Consider the following 22,065-nt stretch of genomic DNA (forward strand, 5'->3'; position numbering starts at 1 on the left):
ATATGATTTCACTTATATATAGAATATTAAAAATAAACAAACAAACAAAAAAAGCAGAAACAAATATAGAAACAGAGAACAAACTGATGGTTTCCAGGTAGGAGGAGGTTGTGGGGTACTGAGTGAAAAGGTGAAGGGATTAAGAAGTACAAGTTGGCAGTTACAAAGTAGTCATAGAATGTAAAGTATAGCATAGGGAATACAGTCAATAACACTGAAATAACTATGTATGGTGTTAGGTATCTACTAGGCTTATCCAGATCACTTTGTGGGTTATATACATGCCTAACCACTATGTTGTACACCTGAAATTAATATAATATTAAACACCAGCTTAATTGAAAAATTATACACACACACACACACACACACACACACACACACACACAGTTAGGAATGACAAGAAAAAATAGATCCTTTGCAATGATTAATATAATAAATAAATTAGTTTCCATGAGACGTAATTAATCAAACACAAGAAGGGGGTTATGAAAATCCAGAGAGTCAGAAGAACAGTTAATAAGCTGGGCTTGAGACTGGCATCCAAAGGGGTGGGGGTGGGGCAGCAGCCTTGTGAAACTGATACTGTGGAATCCGATGTTGTCTTTGGGTACACAGTGTCAGATTCGAGTTGTAGGACACCCAGCTGATGTCTGAGGAATTGCTTATTGGTGTAGGGAAACGCCTTCCCCCCCCCCCCCCACACACACACACACATTGGAAATTGGATGCAGAATCCTTTTAAAGCCACATATATTAATTAAAAATCTTCTAGTAGCCATATTAAAAAAGGTTTGAATGGGCAAAAATAATTTTAATAAGATACTTTATATTACCCAATATATCCAAAATATTACCATTTCAACAATTAATATAAAAAATGTAATGAAATGTTTAACAGAGGAATTTTTTGCAATCTCTTTGAAATCCTGTGTGTATTTTATATTTACACATATTTTCAATCAGACTGGCCACATTTCAAGTATTTCCTAGCCATATGTAACTATTGGCCACCATATCGAACAGTATAGATGCAGAGTTTATTAACTTTCCCATCTCTCACACTAACTATAGCTTGCCTTAAACAAGCTTTTTGCTACAGCCAAAAGACCTTTTTATCAACTCATAAACCCACAATTCACTTTCTTGTCTTCACACTATTATTATCACTGTTCCTTATAGCTTGGAAAGCCTTCCTCTTCTCCCTAATGTCTAGGTTCCATTGTTTCTTTTAATCCTGTTTAGGTCTACAACTATTTGGTGAAATACTATTAAAATGGTCCCAGACTACAGGAGTTAGTTCCTGTTCTCCATTTCATTCTTAAATGTAAAAAATCTAACATTTTTACCTATTAGGGAAGATAGTAAAGATGACTTTAGAAAGCTAAACATGAAATGCAATTAAAATTGTAAAACATGCCGCCCTTCTTAATAAAAATGAAATGTAGACCTCAGAAGGTTAATATTGAAAAACAATTTCTCTGTATTAAAGAGAAAATCACAGGCCCAAAATGGCGTCACCTGTGCTAAACCCCATGGTATCAAACCTAGATTTAACACATGACCTATTTGCTATTTCAGTCTCTCCCAGAAATATAATCTTAATCAGCTAGTCTGGAATTTTCTGGTCAACATCAATACGGCCATCTGTCATGTGGGTCCTCTCCCTCAATTCCCCCACCCCCAAAGAAGAGGTACTCTGCATGATAGAAACCCTTGCCTTTCCCTTCCCCCAAAAGGAAGATGTAAAATGATTCTTATTTTCTTTTGTTGATAGCTTCCTTACCTTCTTTCCTATAAAAACCTTACATTTTATACAACTCCTAGGAGTGCCCTGCTAGTTGCTATATAGGATGTTGCCCAATCCATAAGTCACTTAATAAAGCCAATTAGATCTTCAAATTTATTCAGTTGAATTTGCATTTTAACATTGATAGGGAGGAACAGCCTTCCTAGGAATGCTGAATCAATCCATATAACTCTTCTCCTGTAGACCTTTCATCATTACCTTTGCCCACTGTCGCTCCCTCTATAATATGGGAACTAAATGACTGATGCTCAATCTTAAGCATAAATTCAAGTGGAAGCAAAAACTCTTTTCTTAATTGCTCTAAAACTTAATTGAGACAAAGATGAAATATATGAAATATTCAAAAAAGACATTATTAATAGTCTGAATGTAATAAAAGCAAATGTATCAAAGTCCAATGAACTTGGACAATCTGACTTGAAAGATTTGGCTTGTTTTCTGTCTGAGCAAGACCACCCATTCACATGGGGGAAGAATGAAGAATCTAGAAAGATCTTGCCAAGTTCCTCCCTTCTATCCTCTTCTCTCTCCACATAATGCCATAATATTTAGCCTACAAACCTAGCACTTCCTGGACATATTGACTCCTCTTGGCTAGGCTTACACTGTCCAATCCAGTAGCCACTCGCCATGTGTGGCTATTGAATCCTTGAAATGTGGCCAGGATATCCAAATAGAAATGGGCTGCAAGAGTAATACCAGGTTTCAAGACTTGGCACGTGCATGAGTTTTCCATTGCTTCTTTTAAAAAAAAGTTACTATAAATTTAGTGGTTTGAAACAGCCATTTATTATCTCAGTGTTCCGTAGTCTAGAAGTGGGGCTCAGCTGAGCCCTTGGCTTAGAGTCTCCTAATGCCAAAATCAAGGTGTCAGTAAGGCTGCATTCTTCTCTGCAGGCCTGAAAGCATTCAGGTTTTGGCTAAATTCTGTTCCTGTGGTGTAGGGCAGGTCCAGTTCCTTCCTGGCCGCCAGTCAGCAGCTCCTCTCAGCTCCCGAAGACCTCCTGCATTCCTTGTCATATTGGCCCCTCCATCTTTAAACCAAACACACAGCATGTTGAATTGTTCTCATGCCTCAAATTTCTATGACTTCTCTTTCTGTCCATCTCTTCTGCTTCTAGGCTGAGTAAATATTCTGCTTTTAAGAACTCATGTGATTAGATTGGGCCCACTAAAACAATCCAGGACAATCTCTCTATTTTTAATCTTTTGTTGTTGTTGTTAATCCTAACCCAAAGATATTTTTCCATTGATTTTTAGAAAGAATGGAAGGGAGGGGGAGAGACACAGAGAGAGAAACATCAATGTGAGAGAGATACATCAATTGGTTGCCTCCCACACAGCAAACAAGGTATGTGCCCTTTGACCGGAATCCAACTCACAACCCTTCAGTCCCCAGGCCTATGCTCTATCCGCTGAGACAAACTAGCTTGGGCTCTATTTTTAACCTTAATTACATCTGCAAAGTCCGGTTTGCCATGTAATGTAACATATTCACAGGTCCCAGGGAGTAGGAAATGAGAGTCATTCTGCCCATCAAAAAAAAATAATAATAAAAAAGAAAAATATTTCATTAATAGTTTTTATATTTCTCATATGTTGAAATTATAATATTTTGGATATTTTAGGTTAAATAAAATACACTATGAAATTTAATTTCACCTGTTTACTTTTACTTTTTGATGAATATAGTATTTTAAAATTGCATATGTGGCTTATATTTGTATCTTATATTACACTTCTATTGGCCTGTACTGGTCTAGACCTAGAGAGATCTTAAATCCTCTTTTCCATCCTCATAGTTTGTGACATCCGATCTGTGGACCACCTCCTCTATAAGCAATGCTTCCCTTACAATCAGGTATGGCCCTACACTTTTAAGCCTCTTTCATACAAGAGATACTTCAGTACAGTGATGCAGCATGGAGAGGTAGGTGTATGGGTTCATTTCTGTATATGGGAAGGACTCCAGGTCAGCCTGATAACCCTAGTAATTACTAAGCTTGCCCTATTTCTTTTAGTCACCTTTTGGTTTCTGGTCCTTTCAATGAATATTTGCCAATCCAAGTGAATCTAGATGTCAGTGATTGGCTGTTTAGAAGCAAAAAAAAAAAAAAAAAAAAAAAAAAAAAAAAAATGGAAAATAAGTCTGCTACCTCCATTCTATTCTAATAATGACAAACACTTCCATAGTTAAGTGAGAGAACAGTCTCCATTTGAAACTGCAAGCTGAGTAATATTTAACAGTTACACATCTTTATGAAACAAGAAAGTGTGATGACGCTTGGGGGAAATTTTTTTCTTTCTTTTTTTTTTTTCACCAAATGAACACTCTGAATAACCAAATGTTTTCATTATTGTGCACTTCATTTGGCTTCGGTGACTAAACAAAACCACTGAATCTGTGACTGTTTTCAAAAGTGCATTTCAGAAAAGATTTTTTGGATTGCCACTTTGGTGTTTACTTTTATTTAATTTAGCACAATACCAAAATGTTTCTACTAAAGATGTCAGACCTCATCCACTCATCTTTGCACTTCACCTAACAAGATGCCAGGTCATTTGTGGGTGTAGATAGAACAACAGCATCCAAAAAAAAGGGGTGGGGGTGGGGCGCATCTATCCTGATCTAATCCTCCAACCATAGGCAAGGTAGAAACCCTCCAGAGCTTTGCTTCAGTTTCTTGGTTGGTACCTACTCTCAGCCCCAGGTGTGATCTTCACAAGCTAGGCAAAATCCCTGTGACAATCTCCCTCTTCATCAGCTACGAAGGAGAGCTAATGATCCTCTGAGGTTAGGACTGCTGAGAAAGCTTGGGCTGCTGAATGTCCCTCTCCTGCCAGACTTAAACCTCAAGCAGGACAGAAATATGAGAAACCAGATTCATCCCACCCCACTGTCCTTCTCAGTAATCTTCCTGACCCAATGGAAGACAGAGATACCATGAAAAAGATACTATAAACATTTTAAATAAAGTTTACTAATTAAAAGGACTGATAGATGGAATGAGGCATTCTTCAAAATCTACTGTCATGCCTTTGTGGACTTTATTGCTTATCAGCATTTTCCCCCTCAAGAAAAACAGAACAGCAACATTTGTTCAGAAAAAAAGAAGCAAATTATGTTTCTTCCTTTCTTATTACTTTTATTGTTTGAGGTTTCTTTTAGACTATGATGTGGCATTGTGATTTTGAGATGGGAAAAAACAACCCTTGTCTTTCAAACATAAGGATGTGATTGTATGCGATTGTTGCCAACAATGAGCTAAAGAGGTTAATGGATCACATATCTGGCAAACAGCCATCTTCCTCCAATTCAATACATTAAACAAGATACATTTTGTTGCTGCCGCTGAGCTTCTGATTTTGTCTGAGTAGTTGGTAAATAAGTTTACTTACATTTAAGTTATCTCTTTCTAGAACTCAACAGCTTTGTCCTTCCGGCTGTATCCTGAAATTTAAAAAGTGCTAGGAACTCTGAGTCAGACCTTTGGATGTCAGGGTGAGAGTTGGGGGCGGCGGAGGCGGAGGGGAGGGGGGGGGTGGACTGGCTGGCTGTTGACTGAGAATCTAGAAATATTGTGCCTTGCCGATTGTATCAGACCTTTCATTTTCAGATTGCCTAAATTAACAGTGAAATTACCATAATAAAAAGAAATGGGTACTAGAGAAAGCACCACAATTCTTTCTAGGGTTGTTTCCAGGGATCATTCTAACAGACCTCTGATTAAATGGACCGTCCGCTCCACCCACCGTGGGGCAGAGTGGGGGTGGGGTTGACTCAACTCTGCCTTCTAAGACTGTCGTTTGAAAACAGGCAGCAGTCATAAGCATTTGCGCTGTGATTCCCCGCCTAAAGGACGTTCCTGTGTATTGCATTTAATTGTGAAATTACATAGAGACCTGATACCTCAACAGCCAAAAAAAAAAAAGGTTTCTTTTTAGGAAACTCCACAGGGAAAAACTTTATCAAATAAAGGAGGGGGCTGGAGTTGGGAGAAGCAGCAGCCCATTAGTCTCAGATCAGGCGGGATCCTTTCCACCAGGCAATGAGCACAGTAACCAACTAGTTCATAGAGCCCCCGGGCCCATTGTGTTTGCTGGGAGTAAGGGGTAGGAGGGACCTGGACTGAATTGGGAAGGTGAGTTCGGGATCTGGACCTGGAAAAACGCCCAGATCTCCGCTTCCCAGCTAGGCGGTGATCGCCCCCTGCGACTCCGGAGGCACACAGCAGCCTGAGAGCCACCGCTGCCATCCCGCAAACCCTCAGACTCAGCTCTCCAGCCAGGCAAGCTGGAGCCACACACCAGATCCCTGGACACCTGTGTGCCCCCAAGCTCCAGGCGCAGGCCCCCGTTACCCCAAAGAGACCGATCTCAACAACTCAGAGATGGAGTCCCTCGGACTTCCATGTCCCCAGGTTCTGCCTCTCAGGTCACTTCCGCGGGTTCTCCAGGCCACGACCTCAATCCACCTGGGGGTGGGGCTGGAGGGCAGCCCCCCCCCCAACACACACACACACCGTGCAGCTGGCCCGCGGCTCCCGCACCTGGGTAGGACGCGTGGGGCTCAGCCTCAGGACCTCCACCTCCGGTGACATCCTCTCCTCCCCTTTCCCTGCCTAAAACCCTGCCCACCCCCGCAGGGAGCGCTCGGGTGTGTGCGCCCACCTCTCCCAGGAAGACACCTGCGCATCTTTCCCCACCCTTCCCGGCCCTGGACGTGGAGGTTTCTCCCCCGCCTTTGGGAGCCGGGGAGCGGCAGCGGGAGGAGGAGCTGGGAACGCAGGGAGAGGACGAGCCGGAGTAGGGGCGGGGAGGGTGGGGAGAGAGCCCCGAGGGTGTGGACTGGCAGCCACTCCGCAGCTGGTCGCCGGGGACCCGGTCCCTCCCGCGCGCCGAGTGATGGAGGGGAAGAGATTCGCTTAGACACACACGCGCACACACAGCTGGGCACGTCCCTGGGAGGCAGCTGCCGGCTGGGGCGCGCCGGGGGCCGGGCGGCGGCCGTGACAGCGTCAGCCGCGGGGAGCGGGGAGCCCGCACAGCTTGGCACCGGTGGCTCCGACCCGGGAAGGGAAGAACCCAGCGGATCGTTGCTTTTGGGGGGGCGAATCAGGAGGGAGCAGGCTGCCCTAGGAACTGTCGCCGGGGACGCCAAAGACTCTGCCCTCCGCGCTCAGACGCGCCGGTGCCCGTGCGGGGCGAGAAGGATGCGCCCCTCCTCCCGCCGAGCGGCTGCGGGCCCCGGCACCGCGCGGACACGAGCTCCGGCGGCCGCCCGTGCCGTGCCCGCGCCGCGGGAGCGCGCCCTGCCGCACCTGGCTCCCGTCTCCCGGGGCAGCGCGGGGATCGCTCCCTAAACTCCGCTGCGCACTTCTCGCCGCTTCCGCCTCCTGCCGGCGCCCGGCCCGGCCCGCGCCATCGCGCTGCCATCGCCGCCGGCGCGCGGGGCCCGCCTGCCTCGGACTCTCCGGCGCGCACGCAGAGCCCGCTCTCCCGCTCGCATTCACGCGGCTCGTTCTCCGCCGCGCCAGCCCGGGCAGCCAAAACTACTGGCCCAACCGCCGCAGGGACTGCCAGAGCCGCCGGGGCCCGGCGCCACCTGCCCGCGCCCTGGGCTCCCGCCGCGCCTCCGCCGCCACCGCCTGGGACGACGGTAAGCCCTGCGAGCCGCCCGCTCCGCGCCAGGGAAGGGCTCTAACACGGTGGGCTGGAAGCTGGTAGATTTGGGGGGAAGTGAGATGGGGGGGTGGGGGGCGGGAATCGACCAGGAGAGACACCCAGGCGATGCCAGCCCAAGTACTTTGGTGAGGCTCGGCAGTGCCGGGCACTGCCTGGAAAGACTTTTGAGACATTCGCCGGGTCTCTGCGTTAAACTAGTGCGGGATGGGAAACGACGGGGCGCCTCCTGGGGTGAATTCAGAGTCATCGGTGTCAGTTCGTGTCTCTTCCAGAGGCGGGTGCAGCGCTCTGTGCCCTTTGAGAGGCAACACGCGTTGAATGGCACTCGCCAGAGTTTGGGGGCTCGCGCTTGGCCACTTCCCCGGGGTGGCTGGAGGGCTGCCGCCTGCAATGCGAGACGGCTTTGGGGGAGGTGGGTGTCTGCGAGGTCCGAGGCAGAGGTCAGGCAGAGGCTCAGTGAACGTGAAAGATGGGGTGTATTCTCCCCATCTGGCCTCCACCCCTCCAAGCCCCAGTCCCCGCCCCCTAGTCCACGCAACCCGTCCCACCCATCACACACACACACACACACACACACACACACACACACACACACTCTCCGGAGTTGGATGCCATCGAGGGGTGGTCACATTGTTATTACTCAGAGGTGCACGAGGTCGCTTTGGCTTCTGGCTGGCGCTCTCAGAGTCCTGCTCCTGGAACTTGGGCGGCAGCCTTGCTTTGGGGAAGCGAGGAAGGAGCGCCCAGCCTCCTGTGGATGCCTCTACCTGGCGTTCCTGGCGCGCAGCGAGCTACCCTCAGCCGGAACTCCAGTCACTTCAACTTGGGGGGCTCTGCTCTCCGGCTTCCCTCCTTTGAGCGCTTCAGGGCACCGACCCAAGGGAGCGGTTGCTGAGATCCCTGCTCTCCCCCGGTCCTAGCCCGGTAGGTCGGTCCTCCTCCCAACTTCCCTCCCTCTCCTCAGCACCAGCTTCTTCATGGGAAACGGTGATCCCTTCAGGGGAAGTTTAATATTTGCAAAGTGCTTCATATCATATGACTTCGTGGATGCATTTCATTGCACTGTAGCTCTTCTCTGGTGTATGTGAACTTAGTCGGATAAATCGCATGCGGGGTCGGGCTGGTGTGGGATTGGGAGCGGGTGGGCGTCCTCTCTGGAATGGTTGCTCCTTTCTAGACTGCCTTGCTGGAAGTGAAGCAGAGCTGGTGCTTCTGAGAGCTTTTGCTCAGTAGTCTTGACATATTCCAGGGCTTTTGACAAATGTTTCCCCATTACAGTTTATTTCAAATCTATTCAACTTCTATGCCAAGTAAAAAGTTGAGAAGATAAGGCGATTACAAATTTGGATAGCAAAACTATTTTTAAAATGTTTTTCATTGGTATCAATTATGTGGGATGTAGCAGATTTTTTTTTAAGTTATCCTGGTGGTTTTTCCTAGTGAAGCCCCTAAAAGGAGAAAGGAAAACAATACTACATACCTTCCTCCCTGTGTGTGTGTACAAATGGTCCTTGCTTCCGGGGACTGAGTGAGCAGCCAGGGAGGCTTCTCTAGGAATGTGAAGTGGCTCGCTCACCGGTGACTTGAAGGAGACACACAAGGATGTTACAAGCAACATAATGATGGGAAGGAAACTGTTGCTTACATTTAACTGCCTCCCAGTGCAGGGAATTTTAACAGTGAAGAAAGGAAAACTGCTCTGGCCCCTTTCAAATTACTCTCCACTGTTTTTAAATAGTCTTTTCTCCATTAATAAAAATCTATAGACACATTAACCATGTAAAATGATATATTCAAATAGATGCACAAAGTAGGTTATCTGGGAAATTATAAGCATAGTATTCAGTGGAGTTTCACAGAAGTTCTAGGATCGTGGTTGCCAGGTTAAACCAGACCTCCTGTTTAGATTTCAGCGTTGGAAGTTGCTTCCTTTGAGATCTTTGTGAGAAGGTGCTGCCTACAGTGTGCTGATTATGCCTGCATCATTGTCCTTACCATTTTGCAGGCATACACAGATGCTTTTGAATGAATAACCTTCTTACTCACTGAATTTTCCCTCATTCAAAAAGTATTTATTGAACACATGAGCACACACAATGTGCAAAGCTGAGCTGGGTGTTATTTTAAACAAGAAAGGATTTTCAGTAGCAGCAAGATACTTACTCCTACACTGTGTAAAAAGGCCTGCAGAGCAGTGGCTTACTCAGGGAAGCAGCATCTTGCCCAAAGTAGGTGGCCAACAGAGAGTCCTTGATTCAAAAATCATACAGATGTCAATCCGCCAACTTTCTTTCCCCATAAATCCCACCAATATTCTTAACTCATCACATCATTTAGATATGACTCAACTTCAGAGAACTGACACTGACTTTAATCTTCTTGCTCTTTGTCTGAATACTCTGGAGAAACATAACTATCTGTGCATTGCTCTAGCTCTCTGTGTCTGACTTCTGTGGAACAGTGCCCGATCTGTATATGTCAGTAGTATTCATTTATGAGTAAATGCAAATATTCCTGTTACATTAAAAAAGCAAACTCAAATTCACAGGAAACAACAAACATTTTGCTCCTTTTCTTATCTCTTTATAATCTTGGAAACAGTAACATCCCTTAAAAGTGCAGTTCTCCTATGTAAATCATCAAGTTAGCAAAAATGGTTATTTAGGATTTTCTAGACAAATGGAAATATCTTATGGAAATTTTAGTTGAGGAGAATTTTCCTTGACTCTTTTGATATGTCTGGCCGGATGGTCTTTCATTTTAGAGACTTTTATTCATGAATGAAATAACTTTCAAGGTAACTTCCTAGTTAAGGGAGCCGGCAGAAGAGGAATGCTTGCTAAAAAATGATGCTGAAAACTCTGGGAATAGAGTACGAGCAGTAATGCTAGGTTTGTACGATTGAAATGAAATGAATACTTATATATTTTATTGGTCTTTATATGCAGATGTTTTTGAATTTTTAAACACTTTTTTCAAATATTTTCATATTCTGACATTATTGCAATTGCATGAGGAGTTATAGTTTAGTAATGGAATTATAGTTAGTTTTGCTTTAAGAAAAGGTAAAAGTTTGAAAAGAGAATAACTCAAGTTAAGGGAATAATTATTCAGATCACAGATTTATCTTCATCTAAGTCCTGTCTTTGAAGGGAGATCTCAAAACCAAAATAACTAGTTAAACTTTCATTATGACCTAAATCATCACTATTTAGAGAAACCCTACATTTTACTTTTTTTCTGTGAATTTAATATGAGTTTTTAAAACCAGCAAAAGTTTTTTTTTCCTAGAATCCAATTTAATTATTGAAATATTTTTTCTCAATGTAGATCAGTTTTTGTTCCTGAGTCATGATGTTATCCTTACCTTTATAGCAAAAGTACAGTTAAAGGACGATATTATTAAGTACACATAAGCATCACTAATCTACTCAAAAACATTTCAGAGCAGCTAACAACTTATCAAAAGCAGAAGCAAAAGATACCTGAAGATCCACATAATGTTTAGGCAGGATAAATGAACATCTCTGAATCTAATATGCAAATTCCATTATTTATGTCTTATTTAATTAATATGTGGTACAATAGATTATTTTCTATCATCTTAAAAACTTCTATGAAAGAAAGCTGTTAGTATTAAGAAATGGTTGACTAGTTGGTTTGACTTTAGACCACTTTACCTAGATTTTTCATGGGAGTCAGATATGTTGTGTATGTATATACATACGCTTATACATATAGAAGATAATGTTTGTGTATTTATTTATGTTTATATATCTATATCTGTATTTGTCTGATAACTTTGACAAATAGGAAGAGAGTCTCTTTTGTGACCTATGTGATTTGTGAACTCAGTGTCATCTAATAATAGTACTTACAAATGCTCAACTAGTTTGATATTAAAAATTGAGACTATACTAAACTTTTTTGAACAACTTATGTAAGAAACCCATATGATAACCTTTAATGTGTGCCTGATACTGTCTAAGAATTCTGCTAATATTAACTAGTTTAATTCTGGTAGCCACCGTGCTAGCCCCCACTTCACGAGAGGAAGTAAGTAGGTACTATTATTATCCCTGTTTAGATGAGGAAAGTGAGCCTAAATAAATGGCTCGCCTCCACAGCTAATAAACAACAGGGCTTCCATTAGAGCCCAGACAGCCCACTAGGCTATGCCACTGCTCTTCCACAGGTACTTTTAAAGTTTACTTGAATAAGGATCCAAGTGGGGAGTGAGTTAAGTTGTAAAGCAAATGCATTCTAGTAACAGATTTGTGATGGTTTTCAGAGTGAATTCTTTTTTTTTTTTTTAACATATTTTTACTGATTTCTGAGAGGAAGGGAGAGGGAGATAGAAACATCATCAATGATGAGGGAGAATCATTGATCAGCTGCCTCCTGCATGCCCCACAGTGGGGCTGGAGCCCACAACATGAGCATGTTCCCTGACCAGGAATCGAACACGTAACCTCCCAGTTCAACCACTGAGCCATGCCAGCCAGGCACTCAGAATGAATTCTTAGGGAATTCCTAAGGAAGGCGATCGCCACGCAGCCCAACATAACCTGAACTAGAGCGGTACTAGAACAGCGCGATAACTTAATGTAGTTTTAATGGACTCAATAATTTTCTGAGATTCAGCTACTTTTAAATTAGGTAACTTAAGAACTGATGCCATATTTAAGTAGTTTTAATAGCTCAGAGGTTCTGGTACTGGATGTTTTATGCTTCCCATAATATCCTTATAAGGTGAACTTCTTGCACAGAAGTCAGTGTTACATGTTACGCTATGGTACTTGTCAAAAGGACCAGCAAAGTTGTATATGAAAGTGTGAAATGAGACCGATTCTGCTCTGACCCACATGGCATACAGCAGGCATCCAATTAATGTTTACTGCATGCCCTGAAGGGAAGTATTCTAGAAGTTGCTACTCCAGAGGTCAAGAAACTTTGAATGTCTTTATAATTGCATAGTTTTAAGATTGTGATTTAATATTGAATAGAATGTTTCCCTTTTCATGAGGGTCTTAGGACATTACTATCTATGAAACCCTGTGGAATAATAATAATCTTCATGAGAGTGAAGGACCTGAGGTAGAAAAATGATGAAATAATCAACTGATTAAAATGTTTAAGTTTAGAAGTCGGCAAAAGGAAAACTGTCTGTAATTGTACGTTTTATTTTAAAATGGCACATAAGATATAATTAACACTAAGTAACAGAATCCTTACACTGCCAAATAAATAGCATAACCGTGCTGTCATAAATATTAACAATCTACTATTTGAGTATAGTTTGGGGAACTTTTTTTGAACACATGAAAATGCCACTGTAATGCTCTTTGCCATAGCTAATTCAAGTCAATGAAAAAAATCACAGTAATTCTTAATGTGCCTCACCATAAATAAGATCTAGCTACCTTCTATCTATGAGAATTGGTTGTACTCCATTATAAAGCATATGTTCTGTGGATTCTCTGACTGTTAAGGGAAAGATATGAAGAGAAGAAATGCATGTTACAGACTTAAGCTTGATTCAAGTGTTACTTGATTTAAAGGCCTGTGTCAAGCACAGAAGTTGAGAGGAGACTTTTGCGACAGCCACTTCACAATTTTTTCTTATAGGGCCCAGCTGAACATGCTTACACAAGTCTTTGGAAGATGTATCATCTTATACAGATATGACTAATGGGGAAGAACAAAAGGTTTGCTAAAAGCATTGAAACATTTATATTTATCTATATAACTAATATGAGTTGGTTGAAGTATTAGGATACATAAAAATTTCTTTCTCATATATACTAGTATATATATATATTTTATGGACTTTTTTAGATAGAGATGAAGGGGAAGGGAGAGAGTGGGGTGTGGGGGGAGAGAGCGCGCAAGCATTGATGAGCGAGAAACACTGATTGGCTGCCTCCTGCACTCCCTCTACTGGGAAGCAAGTCCATAAGCTGGACATGTGCCCTGACCAGGAATCAATTTGGTGACCTCTTGGTACATGGGACAATGCTCAATCCACTGAGTCACACCAGCCGGGCTCTTTTATATTTTTATACCACATAGAATGCATGGCTTCAAGGAACAATCTATTTCCTAACTCTGGTAATTAAATTTGAGTAACTTGATTTAAAAGGTTAAATTTAACTTTATTCTTAGTTTTTTGGGTTTTTTTTGGGGGGATAACATTTAATTCTGGTAGCCACCCAGCTATCCTCACTTTGCAGACGTGGAGAGCTTAGAAACTAATGTTCCTCTATGTTAGTTTGTCCTGTCGCCTTTATTTCCTGGCACTGTGGCGTGTGGTATCATGGGGCAGACACAGAGCTTCTTCCTGTGGACATCTCAGTCTGGACAGCCGAGAGCTGAGGGATTCCACAGGGGGGATGTCAGGCGGAGGTGGAGGCAGAAAACAGGACAGATGAGGGTGTATGAGGAGATGGTGGGCCAGCACATGGATTGCTAGCTAGTAGGAATACTTAGTTTCATTCCAGTATTTTTATTTCACATTCATTTTAGCCCTCTGTTCCCAAAGTGTGACTAGATGTGCAGTGACCACTTAATCCTGATAACTGACTCTTTAAAGTCAAGAACATTATTCCCATTGTCCTGGTAGCAGTACCTGGCACATCATAAAATGATAAATATTAGCTATAATTATGATTGCCTGATTTTCTACAGATGGAATTATTTTTTTCTTAATCAGGTATTTATCTTATTCTCATACTTGGTCCACTGACTAGACAAGTTTTACTTTAACAGTATTTAGTTTAGGGGTTTCTGAATTCCATAAACACTGGCATCCTTTTAATAAGGAACTCTCAACTCTGTACTTACCAACATAAGATCAAGGGCTTGAGCATTTGTATACATTATTACTTTTCTAATGTTACCTCTTTTCAAATAGTTTATGTTATTTTGCTATTCTGTGTTGGCAACATCATCTGTCCATACACTCAAGAAAAGTGAGCAACCAAGAATATGTAGTTACAAGGATCATAGTAGGGACACAGGTACCTACGGGTCATCTTGTATTTCTCCTTCTGCTCCTCTAGTCTGGCACCAAGACACGAAAACCCTGCCTCCTAACACCTCCCTTCCCACCACCCCATTGCTACTGCTGAAGCTCAGGTCGTCAGAACTCACCCGATGGCACTAGCCTCCTTCTTAGCTTCAGGTCTCCAATGTCATCAGTGCTTCTAAAACTCTTCCCAAACGCCAGCCTCCTCCTGTAACGTCCCTGCTTAATAGCCTGCGGCATCCTTTGCCTTCCAGGTAAAGTGCAAACTACCTCAGCCTTCGAAGCCATTATTGTTCCAATGGCCCAGCCTGGGACTCACCTCCTGTTGCTCCAGCACAAAGTGCATAACACTTGGTAGATGCCAAGCAAGGAACAGAGCATGCTATTTCGTACTTCCACGCCTTTGCACACGCTGGCCCTCTGCCGAAAGTGCTCTCTGTTTGTCTAACTTCTCTTCCTCATCACTTCTCTTTGTTTTCTTACCCCTTCCCTTTGTAGCCCACCAACCACGACCCACATCACTGTCAATATCCTCATTGCCTAGCATAGTGTCTGGAATAGAGGAAGCACTAAATACAGTTCTATTGGAGAAGTAAATAATCATCTTATTCTCCCTTCTGCCTTGCTAATGTTTACCTGCCTTTTTCTTGCCACTTGTTTATTTCAGTAAACACTATTGAGCAATTGCTGTGTACCAGGAAGTGTGTTGAGGATATAAATGACTTTGTCCTTGCCCTCAAGAAACTTACAAGCTCGAGAGCAAAGCCAGCTGGTAAAGGAACAGGTAGTGTTCAGCGTACTAGATGATGGAGAGAAGCTGGTGTGAGCACAGAGCATGAGGGAGAAGACCTAGTTCTGCCAGTGATCGGGGAGAACTTGCTTCCCACCCTTCATTCCCCATCTCCCCTCTTCTCCAGTCTTCTAAGTGTCCATAGTAAGCATCCATCTAGGACAGGGGTGGGCAAACTTTTTGACTCGAGGGCCACAATGGGTTCTTAAACTGGACCGGAGGGCCGGAACAAAAGCATGGATGGAGTGTTTGTATGAACTAATATAAATTCAAAGTAAACATCATTACATAAAAGGGTACGGTCTTTTTTTTTTTTTAGTTTTATTCATTTCAAACGGCTTCCGCCCGCGGGCCATAGTTTGCCCACGGCTGCTCTAGGAAGACTTTAATTTTTAAGAGTAGATTCAAGTCTCCATTTCTCTAATAATGGTCTATAGGGAACTAGGTAGTTATTTTTTCTCTACCTGCAAGACTCAGAAAGCGTCAGAAAGTTCCATAAAAGTCCATGTGCTCATTTTGAGTTTTTCTTCTATTCAAATTATTTTAAATATATCTAATAATCATATTACCTATTTAAGCTGACTTCTCCCCTATAAAGCAGGAAACATACCTAACCAATTGTGAGTATCTGCTTATAGTGATATAAAAATCAGTTTTCCTCTTTTAAGATTTGAAGTAAAAATGAAACGAAATTATTTCACCATCACCACATTGGAAAACTCAATAAACTTACACATACACACACACACACACACACAAAATTGCTAATAACATATGATAATAATATTAAAAATCATATTAAGAACCCATAAAAGTACAAAAGAAATGGAAATGGCCTGTTAATTAATATATTTAAAAGCCAGCATTTTTGAAATATGTGTTGTCATTCCCTGGTGAATGACCCTACATACAAAAAAATAAAAATTATTTTCAAAAATGAAAATATATTATTACTTAAAAACAATATACAAAATATAGTGCATTATTTCTAAAAACATTAATACATTTAATATAGTATTTAAACAATAACCATACCTTTGGCCCTGCTGTTAAACTCTTGCCACCAAGTAATACCAGCTTCAACCAACTGGAGTGGGCAGCAAGAAACCATATCATGACAGTGTTCAAAATCATTACTCATACATTCAGCAGCTATTCATTGAACACCTACTATATTCCAGGAAAATGATCAGCTGATTGAAAAGCCTTTGTTCTGCATAAAATAGGCGATTTAAAGATGCACTGACATTGTGGTTGTTAGAACCCATAAACGTAAAAAACTTTCACAACTATCCATGTGTATATTCTTGGGTTTTCCCTTTGAATAAATGTTACTTTTTAAGGAGCTCAATGGCTATTCAATGGGTTCTTTCTTTGCCTGAGTTGCTGATCACTTGGAATTATTATTTATTTACTTTTTAGAACTATCTGGAATAACCCCCATTTTCTCAGTAAAGGAGATAAGAATTTATATCATGGAAAAGGGAGAATGTATACCATTCCCACTGGACTATGCATCCCTTCCCCAATGGAGGCTTACTGGGAAAAGGAATGTGTTGGCGTGTTTTGCTGACTATATTTGAAAAATACATTTAGGTAGGTGTTTTTAAAATTATTTTCCATCTGGAAAGCTTTTTTTTCCCTTCACCTGGGATGAACACCCAAATTATTAATTCTATTTAAATGTGCTGTATTCAGAAGAGTAGCTGCCAAACTTGTTGGGGCCTATAACAAGATAATTAATTATCTAGCAACACGAGGACTATTGGAGTGTTGGATATAAACCAGATGGTGGGAGAAGAAGGATGAGGCAGTCAGGATGCTGTGAGCGGTGTGATAAGTCTTTTTGGCCTGTGTGGGGTAAAGCCACGTGTGTGCCAAGCCTCCCTCATCCTCCCTGCTGTGCTCATTTTTTCCCCATTGATCCTTCCACCACCCCATCACTTCACCCCTGGAGACTCCAGTGCCCTCCCCCTCCCACTGCCACCACTTTCATTTTAAATGTCAGGGGAGGTGAGGGCAAAGGTCTGCTCCCCTTAGACCCTGGATTCTGCCAGCATCTGTGGCACCCCAGCACCTATCCCTATCCCGTGGAGCAGATCAGCCTGCCATCATTACCCTTGCCCTGACATTGCTTTTAGTCATGCAGCTATGGAGCTATTAAGGAGTTGGAGGTTCATTTCGGAGTCCGTTAAGATAAATTAGTATTAGAAGCAAACATGATTTTTTAAATTTACACATTTCAAAGACCTAAACTGAATGCTAAGCATTTTCTTAGAAAAAACCTGGTCGGGTATCAGTGAAAAATGCATACAAGAAACAGTTACTTAACCCCCCTCCCCATTTGTCAAAGTGATGTTCCGTGTCTAATCCAGTTTGTGAGCAATTAGAAGGTGCATTTAGACTGAACTCAGCATTTGATGGTAGAGATTGTAGTGACTTCACCATGATGCTTTTCCTACAGATTGCCATCACGACATACTGACTGTGAGAGTCGCCGTCCTGGTTGGTATTACAAAAGGGGGTGACATTTAGATTACAGATATATTTTACAAACTATTTAACTGCAAACTTTTAGCACTCAGGCACTAAAGAAATACAGAATAAGCCAGGTAAGACATCTTCACAGTGAAGTCCCTCATTCGTCATTTAAAAAAAGAAAGAAAAAAGAATGAGCTTCTGACGGGGAAGTAAGCGGTCACCTTGCCTATCCCACCCTCTCAATATCAGGCCCATCTTTTATTATTTAAAGTAGAGCTCCCTAAAATAGATTACACTGACAAGTAGTAATTACTGACAGCTGCATTTAATTAGCAAAGCAGATTCCTGCTCATGACAATAAAGTATTATTACATGTTTAGCATTAGCACCAGCAGTAAAGGAGGTGACTTTGCTAACACAGAACTAGAAGACCTGTTCTCTTTATTTAAAAATGCACGCAGTTTGGCTGGAACTGAGCTGGTGCTACGTGGGAGTGTCTATGGTTACAAAAAGAAAGAAAACAGTAGCTATAAAAGTGTTTTGTGTTTTTTTTTTAAAAAAAGAAACAGGCATATTGTACAAGAAAAAAAGTAGACCAGTGCCAACCATTGGCTCCCAGTCTTGAATTGTGTGTCCTTGTTTTTGTGTCTGAGTTTGTGTTGGGGGAAGAGGGGAGAGGTGTTTGGATGCCAGAGATAGAAACACAATTAATCCATGTAAATTAGTAATTTATCATTATATTAAGACCGACCTTCCTTCCTTCCTTCCTTCCTTCCTTCCTTCCTTCCTTCCTTCCTTTTTTCCTTCCTTCCTTCCATCTTTCCTTCCCTTATCCTATAAACAACTCTGAGTTATAAAGTACTTCAAAAGTATATGCAATCAAACTTAGGACTTTATACACACTCTGAATTTTAAAGTTGATTATAATTTCCATCCATCCATGCCCCTAGTGTTCTGTTTCCACTGTCCTATCTTGTTCTCATCTGGCAATTCATACTGAGCATGAACTTAACAATGGTGGGATTACAAACATCATAATAGGTGGTCAATATTTTGAGCAATACCACCTTTCCAGCGCCATCACGCCACAGTGCACAAATACCTGCTGTTAACACTAAGAAGGACTGTGAAGATAGCTAAAACTAGCAATCCTTGACTTAAATGACATGTGCTATTTTCATTTTTCAAATATATCACTTGAGGTATATAAACAGATCCACTTATTGTGGCGTTATCAGTAGAACCAGTCCTAGAACTGAATATATTTTCTCACACTTGTGGAATGCAATTCTAAAATATTTACTGAAGGTCTAAACTCTGAAGCAAATATATGATGTTGCATGTCTGGAAGAGGCTTTTAGTGGGATACCATAGTGTATTTTCACAATGCAGCTTTAAGTTATCTGGATGGCATTTATTTTTCAAGTAGTAAAAATAGACTCAGCATAATATATTGCCATCTTGTAACTTACCATTATAAATACTGTATTTATAAAAATCAACATATGTATCCATGGCAATAGGAGGCAAGATGAATATGAATAAAGAAATCCTAAATTGATCCTCAAACTAATTTCCATCATGAAACTGTTCAGCAGACTTGCTAAGCACCTTCTGTTGTTTTGTTTTGTTTTGTTTTGTACTGTCTCTCCCACTCACCCTCTAGTGGACATAAGCTAAAGGACAAGGGGGATGCCCAAGACAGCCTGCAGCGAGGTAAACCATGGAAAGTCCACAGAGAATGCGGTCATCCCACCACAGTCCCGGGTGTTCTGAGAAACGCATCCTTAGGCAATACCACTGTGGTGCGAACACTGGCATCATAGAGGGCACTGACCCAGACCCACGGTATAGCCGACTACACACCCAGGCGCTAGGGTATAGACTATCGCTCCCAGGCTACACACCTATACAGCATATTACTGTACAAAACAACGTGAGATGACATCAAGCACAAGGGAAAATGATGCAATCAAGAGACACAGTAAACACAAGGTGCCTGAGGCTGCTGCCTGCATATTATGGCATACTGTTTGAAAGCAAACTTTTTTTGTAAGTAGGAAGAATACACGCTAAAACAGGGGTGGGGAACTTTTTTCCTGCCAAGGGCCATTTGGATATTCATAACATTATTGGAGGGCCATACAAAACTGTCAACTTAAAATTTAGCCTGCTAGCCCTGACCGTTTTTGGCTCAATGGATAGAGCATCGGCCTGCAGACTGAAGGGTCCCAGGTTCGATTCTGGTCAAGTGCATGTACCTTGGTTGTGGGCACATCCCCAGTAGGAGGTGTGCAGGAAGCAGCTGATCGATGCATCTCTCTCATCGATGTTTCTAACTCTCTATTCCCTCTCTCTTCCTCTCTGTAAAAAATCAATAAAATATATATTTTAAAAAAAATTAGCCTGCTATATTTGGTCAAATTTAATTAATTCACTTCTAATGCCTTGGCAGGGCCAGACCAAATGATTTTGTGGGCCATAGTTATCCAGCCCTCGGGCCAGATGTTCCCCACCCCTGCTCTAAAATAATGATAAAAAATGTAGTATAGTAAATACATGAAGCAGTAACATGGTCAGTTATTATCATTATCAAGTATTATGAACGGTACATAATTGTGTGAGCTGTACTTTTATACAATTGGCAGTGTAGTAGGTTTGCTTACATCAGCATCACCACAGTCACGTGAGTTATGTGTTGTGTGCTCTGAGACTATGATGCCTATGACATGACGAGGCCATAGGAATTTTTTAGCCCCATTGTGATCTTACACAACCGCAGTGTATATGCAGTCTGTTATTGATCGAAACGTTGTTATGAGTCGCATGGCTTGTAGTTTGATACTTAATTATCTACAAGGACATTGTGACCACAGACATTGTGTTCAAGCCGAGACTGGGCACTGTATCATCTTTGTTCTCAAACGCTAATCATTCTAGCAAGGATATTTAGAGGAAAATTTTTCAGGAGCATAATTGTATTCAAGAAGATTTTTACAAAAATTAAGTTTTAAGAAACTGCATTTGTATGGATACTAAATATAAGTATCTAAATGAGCATTCAGGTAAGACCATTTAAGAGGGTTTTTTAATATTAAACCACAAAGCTTCATTCACAGCCTAAATCTAAAGCCCTACTGAGTCTCATAATTTATTGGTATTTAAATCCTATTGAGAATAGAGGTTTATTTTTATTTTGCGCTTTAGAAACCGACCAAGAATAGAAGATTCTTTACTGAAAACAGTTTTTGTATTCAAGGACATCGACTAAAAAGAAATAATGTGATCACTGAAATTGGGTATGTTTGACAACTCAGTGTTTCAACTATAAAACTTTCCAAAATTAGACCTATAAAATTGGAAACTCTACTACGCAGCTGCTCTAATTACTGTGCTGGTTCATAATTTAGTACTGAAGAACAAAGCCTCAAATATTCTCTTTTAAGAATGCCTTTGACTTTTAATATCGTCATAACTCAGAATTCCATGTTCAGTCATTAGGCAAGTATTGCCATTACTCAAATTCCATATTCTGTCATTAGGCAAACCTTATTGAGAGCCTACTGTGTGCTATGAAGATGAACAAAACACAGTCCCCTAGCTTCAAAGAGTCAGGAGAAGAAAAAGTACAAGCCCAACCCACTTTAACAAAGAAATACCACTATTATGAATCATGTTTCTATCCCACCATATTGAACCAGTTACCTAACTTTTTATCATAATTGGCCTAGAATATCTATTTTTAAACTGGAACAGCCTTTGACATAATGCCTTCGCTAATCTGTGATTTCAATAGGTTCTTATTTTAATCCTTGATCAATTGTGCCTAGATAACCAATCCTATCAAATTGACTTGCAGAAATCTCTTGGGTCTCTGCCCAAGTCAAATCTCCTACGCAGAGGATGCATAAATCATGTGCACTTGCCAAACCTTAGCAACGCATCCATTCAGAAAGTGGAAAGTTAGGCTGATACATTCCAAGGTTTTAAAATCATTGTTTAAATGTTCTCTTCTCCAGAACCAAGTATAGACAACTCCTGCATGTATAACTATCATTTCCTAGACAATTCCTGCATGTATAACTATCATTTCCTAGTTTAACAGTACTTCATTGGCTAATCATGTGACTAAAATTGTCCTATGCTATAACTTTTCTTAAGTTGGGTGAGACATGTTAGCAGCAATTGGAATCACCACAGCATAAGAGTGGTGATCCCATAGACTGCTATGTGGAAGGGGCCTAAATGAGGGTTTGATCAAGTCTGCAGATC

General features: G+C 41.6%; 1 protein-coding gene across 8 annotated transcripts in view; it reads left to right on the forward strand.

Annotated features, from left to right (window-relative positions):
• Positions 1–6,650: 6,650 nt before the first annotated feature.
• Positions 6,651–22,065, forward strand: part of HS3ST5 (heparan sulfate-glucosamine 3-sulfotransferase 5) — a 242,230-nt gene continuing 226,815 nt past the window's right edge. For 6 of the 8 annotated variants that reach the window (XM_036316866.1, XM_036316869.1, XM_036316864.1 and 3 more), the window contains exons 1-2: positions 6,651–7,469; positions 13,124–13,203. The gene's annotated coding sequence lies outside the window, so the exon portion shown is untranslated. Of the gene's footprint in view, positions 7,470–8,085; positions 8,420–13,123; positions 13,204–22,065 lie in introns of those variants that run through there. The other 2 variants (XM_036316868.1, XM_036316865.1) reach the window with 2 other exon arrangements.

Source organism: Myotis myotis, unplaced genomic scaffold (genome assembly GCF_014108235.1).
Source record: "Myotis myotis isolate mMyoMyo1 unplaced genomic scaffold, mMyoMyo1.p scaffold_m19_p_7, whole genome shotgun sequence".
In the NCBI taxonomy this organism is placed as follows: Eukaryota; Metazoa; Chordata; class Mammalia; order Chiroptera; family Vespertilionidae; genus Myotis; species Myotis myotis.